The following is a 6,000-nucleotide window of genomic DNA, read 5'->3' as shown; positions in this document are numbered from 1 at the left end:
AGTCAGAATTGGCAGGACTGCTCTTTTCACCTATGAATAATCAGAAGAAATGAAGTTGTGAACAGACAAATGACACTGGCTCCCCTGTTTGCACAGCAAAGTGCTGTGTGGTGTGTGTGCGACTCTTGGAAAAGGCATAGATCAGCTCTGGATGGAAATGTCAATGACAAAGAAAGCCCTCAGAGTATTCATTGTAAAATTTTAGGGGAAATTCAAAAGCATTCATCTTTCCTGCACTTAAGTAAATCTGAGTTAAAGTAAAGCAGTTTCCGCTGCTACTGAAACTGGCATCCCTGAGGGAACTTTACATTCAGAGTCAGGCAGAAAATATTTCTCCACTTTGCAGTACCTACTCTTTTTCTCTATTTTACTTTGCTTTTTTTCTTTTTTTTTCATTTCTCCACTTTTTTTTTTTAAATGTCATAAATAAATTTTTTTCATCTGTGTCTAGTAATGACGATTTTTACTTAATTGGTTAATTTTCTGAAATATGTCCCTTAATATATTTTATGTATTTATATCCTTATATCAGTAATGAACTATACTATTCTGGTAATTGGTGTTTCAACCTTTTTTTTTTCTTTTCTTTTAGTGAACTTGTTCATTTGGTACTTTTTTTTTTTACAAATTAACTGATCAGGTTAAGACAAATATTTCAAAATTATTTAGATGTATTTTCTTTAATCATATGATACAAATTCCACATCATAAGAGAAAATAATAACAGTGCTAGTTGTTCTTACTAATAGATCCTCTACATAGCCTAGTCCTAGTCTTCTTTATTTCTGCTCACATGAAAACATTTTTTTTCCTATGTTAGATCTTTCCTTCTCCTTGTGGGATGTTCTAAGCTGAATACATAAGTAAATATGTATTTTTAGGGTAGAAGAGGAGATAAGTTATTAAATTGTTGCTCAGTTATGATATGAAATAAATACTGAAACCCCAGATTGCTATTAAATGAGAAACCATAGCAGCCTTGTTTCCTTCTGCACAGCCAAATCTATTGCCTCCCATCAAATTCAAGTCATTGTAAAGAGAATCGTTTCACAGGCTATGTTTCTCAGTAGTGTCGTATAACAACATATACACGCCCTACTATTTCTTTATCTACTCTCATAATGGTAGCTGTAGATGCAGGAGCATAACTGAAAATTATTATCAGATTATTTTGTCCAAATGCTGCATGCGTTATATTTTCTTTATTACAAATATAATCCTGAAGTGAGTGGGAATTTTTGCCTCACTATGTGCCCACGAGCAGTGATGGTGCTGATGATGCAGACTCCAGCTATTTCTACAGCATCCCCGGCGTCAGGCTCAGGCTTAACAAACAGAGCAGCCGGTTGCATCCCCACCACATTTGGGGCAGAGCTCAGGTTTATCTGTGCCAGCTCCCTCTCCACTGGTGGCAGAGTGTGACAGAGGTGTAGACAGTGTGGCCATGGGCTAAGACTGGAGTATGACCTCCATCCCCAAGCGAACACAGTGTCTAGACAATAGGGCAATCTCAGAGGTCTCTGTGGCTTCAGTGCAGGCAGGATTACTGCTTCCCAAGAGATTAGTATGTGCTTGCACTTGTGGTAATTTTTTTGGTATGTTCAAGGGCAGTACCAGAGGTGTGTCCTCCCAGCCTTCACCTGTGCAATGAGTACGAACTGAGCCCATTGGAGCCCTCTGCTCCCACCATTACCTCCTCTATCTCAATCTCATTATTTCAGTGTCTCAGCTCTTTGCCTTCTGCTTGCTTACCAAGTTCCTACTGTTGACTCCATTTCACTTCCACCAGCCATTTTATTCCTTTGTTCCTCCATTTCGGTGTCCCTTTGGCAAAAGTCACATCTGCAGCTTTGGCACTATGAATCAACTTTAACTCATTGAAACACACAAAACTTAACACAATAATTTGAAGTTGGCTAGAGGTAATCGGCAATTAAACCCATTCTCTGGTCCCATAAGCATGTGAGGACATTAATGGCATGCTCTGCAAGGTAAACAAGTCCCCCATGTGACAAACAGAGCATTCTTTGTGAAACTGCTTGCTTGGGTGCTTCAAGAGATAGCATACCTTGGTTCTATATTGTGCTGGCAATGCCAGAGAAATTAGGGGTCTCTTGCTGTGACAATTGCATTTTTTGCTGACTTTTAGTATCTCCCTGTCCTTTTAAGTATCTTTGATTGCCTCTCCCAGATACACAGCTTCATCAAATGAAACCCTTTTTTTGCTGTATCCTTTGGTACTTACATACTAATATAGTAAGGCATAGCCATTTGACCACATCCACAGTGTCATATGCAGGATATGCATTTCGTTCCCCATTTTTCTTCTGTTTACATGATCTTATTTTACCAAAGACCATGGACAGGCCACAGGCAAGTTCTAAAAAGAAAGCCTGACAATCTTTTGTGTGATCATTTAAAAACTAGGTTTAGAATTCAGATTATTTTTACTTTTCTGTTTATGGCCTACAATTTATGCTGCAGAAAGTGAGCTCCTATGCACCGTGTAAAAGTAAACCAGAAAAATGTCAGGACAAAATACAGCATCCTCTATGATGCTACATTTATCAAATTGTCCTTAAATTATAAAACCAAACTAGAAATGCAACTAAAACATTTTTACTCAGAAAAAAAAAAGTCATTTGAGACAAAGGTTATAAGCCTCTTGTTTCTCACAGAGTCAGAGATTAGCAAAGATACATGTGTCTGTGTAAAACATTAGGCCAAAATATACTGAAATTTATGTTCTCAGTGAAAATGAAATTTTAAACTGCGTAGATTTCTTTGCTAGTCCAAAATTTGTGGAGAGACCTGAATTCTGGCCTTGTGAACTGTTGATATTCAGTCAATGTAGCAACATTGTTAAGATGAAGATTTCAACATGAGCAAAGCTGTATCCTAAGCATCTTATTTTCCAAAGTCCAAAGTTCGTTACTTTTTCAGTTAGGTCCTTGTTTATTGGACAGTTGTCATGGACAAATCTTGCAGGGTTTAATGGGCCTGGGTTCATCCATAATGTTCTAAAAATGAACATAATAAGACTGGGTGTTTGCCTGTGTAATTTTCTAATCCTATGATAAGATTTAATATCAGTCTGCTAGTTCAGGAAAAAAAATGTTTTACTCCCCTGAAAGTACTTACACTTTTAGAACATATGTATACCACAATGAAGCCCAAAATTAACCCCTGAATAATTTTTTCCTTCAACGTGGCTTCTGAGAAAATCCAGGCTTAATAACTAAAATAGGAACTGTGAGTGATGGGTGAATCTAGGTGATAAGGAACTTGCTTTTATCTTAATAGAAATTTTTTTCTAAGAAGAAGAAAGTGAAATTTTGGTAGTTTCATTCTTTTAACATAGGAAAACTTCCATATAGCCCAGCATAGGCAGGTAGGCGAAAATAACTGGTATATCTGATACTGAGATTTTGAGGAGAAGTGCCAACTGGGCATGCTTTGCCAGTCTTACAATTTTTAAAGGTACATCACTATGATTTTATGTTAGATTAACTGCAAATTTTATTCATAGAATATATGCCTCCAGTAACAGAGCTATTATTTGTTCACTTTTGATTAAGAAGACGGACAGTACCACTACAATGGAAAAACAGAGTTTCTAAATATTCAATACTGGTAATACCCAAATCCTATAATGACTAAATACAACATCCAGTAAAATCCAACTTACATCCGTGATTGACTGATTGATGAAAACACAGGTATCTCTGGGAATTAAATATCCACCTAGTATAGTGTCTTCAGTAGTACTGAGAAAAAAAGGAAACAACAGAATGAGGCATTCATGTTCACCTCGATCTACCATTCATACATGTCCTTGGCAGGCAAAGTGTTGTTATTGGCAAAGGAAATTTCCAATGGTAATTTAGTTGAATTCCTTTCCATTTCTTAAATTGTAGAAGATTAATTTCAAAATAAATAATTTTTAATAGAACTAATTTTTTTATTTCTTCTCTTCCTCTTCAGGCTTGAGCATTTTCAGAATACTAAAGTAACTAATATGTCAAATTGCACAGCATAGTTTGCTTACAAAGAGAAAAATGAAAACTCAATAATTATTTTGTTTTCCTTAAGCTCATTTGGAGTATAGACTATTATTATTTTGCCTTCTTAAATAATATAAAAATCTACTTTATAAAGCATAGTTGCAACTACAGAAATATGTAGGATACAGGCGCAAGAAAAAGTGAGTAATCAGACAGGTTCCTACACTACTGAAATTAGTCTCATAACCACGAATGTAGGACAACCTAAGTATTCAGCTTCTAAAAACATGCCCTTATTAAATCTGAATATGCTATATCTTCAAGAATTCCCATTTTCTTTATATTAAGATTTGAAAAACTTTGGCTAATCACTTATGAATGAAGAACTGTGAAAGTCACATATGGTGAATGCCGAAGCACTTCATAAATGAAAGTTTCCATGTAAGGCATTGAAGACCTGTCTTCAATTCTGGGTAGCTCCCTCCGCCCAATGTTTTCATCTGGATGTGCAGAAGTAAAGATTAATGCTGCTGAGAGAGACATAAATGTGTTCATACAACATACGCACTGCAGCTAGAAAACATCTGTCACAACTAGTGCAGAATTGTAGCACAGAACCTGCCTCAAGAAATGTAATGTTTCCCTGTCTAAAACTCAGAGTGTATGAAAAATGATAAAGCACCACAAAAATCTGAATGTTTCTTTGCATACAAAGTCTGTACTATGATGGTTTCTACCTTTGGCACTAGGTGTCCAATTTTAAAATGTACAGTTTCATTTAAGCTGTATAAGACTATGTTCCACTTTACAATTCCAACTAGTCTGTGGCCAGAAGAGAAGGAGATTGCGGATGGGTGTGGGAATTGATTGGATTCTTTATTCTGGTCCATCTGGAATAATGGACCGCAGTCTAACTCCCTTACTCATATTGGCTGTTCTCTTTACATCTACCTACAGAATAAATACAAAAAAAGGGAATCAGATCTTTGTAACTTTAGGTGGGATCCACACAGACACAAAAGCTTACTTAGGTGGACTAACTCTCCCTCTGGAGTCCTTTAAAACTGCCAACTTTTCTCCATTGACTATAAGAAAAATGAGGCACATGCTTCAGAAGGACTGTTTTGCTACATATTTAAATCTTAGATCCAAGTGCAGTTCTCAAATTAAACAGATCATATCTCATCTATGTGTAAAACATTTTTATAGAGACAAATTTTCAGACCATTTACCAATTTCCTGCTGTATAGTTTTCTGGGCTTTGGGAAAGAAAATTAGGTTAACACCAGAGCAATCCAATTGTAGTCGTATCAAAACCTATAAAATTAAGTATTTTATTTTACCTTAGATGATGTGTCATTACAATTATTCTGTAAAAAAGATTTAATTGCCATAGTGCCTGCCTTTGTCCTAATGAGACAGAAGTCAGTTTCATGAGTGTAAACAAGGACCAATACATATACAGAAAAATAAAAATATTTAAAATTTTACAGACATTTATATTAGCTGTGCAATGCAAATATGGAGGAAGAGGAACAGGAAGAGGAAGAGGAAGAGGGAGAATTTTCTCCTTTTAAACAACTTTATGTGCTAACTTTACTACTCCAAATTTGAATTTGTTGATATAACTAAAATAAGTAACTTTGATATTTAACCTGTAGGTAGCTTTTGAGATTGAAAGCATGGTCTTGATAGGGGATACAATGTTCTACATATCTGAAAAGTATCTTGTACAGTGGGGCTTTGATATTGCACCTACATTAAAATTACACTTGCAATTCTAATGTTTAACAACATAGTTGAGCAGTTGGTGGCATTTAAAAAAAGTCAAAAGAAAAAATTAGAAATTACTTGCATGCAAAACCTGTTTGTATGTTTTACGTGCAAATAATTTGGCTAAATTCATCATGATGCAGAAAGAAGAACTTTTATATAAGCACTTTATATGCCACACCAGATATAAGCATATTTATAGTTTTGATGATTAATTAAAATG

Source organism: Gymnogyps californianus, chromosome Z (assembly GCF_018139145.2).
Source record: "Gymnogyps californianus isolate 813 chromosome Z, ASM1813914v2, whole genome shotgun sequence".
Classification (NCBI taxonomy): domain Eukaryota; kingdom Metazoa; phylum Chordata; class Aves; order Accipitriformes; family Cathartidae; genus Gymnogyps; species Gymnogyps californianus.
This window is presented reverse-complemented; position numbering follows the sequence as displayed.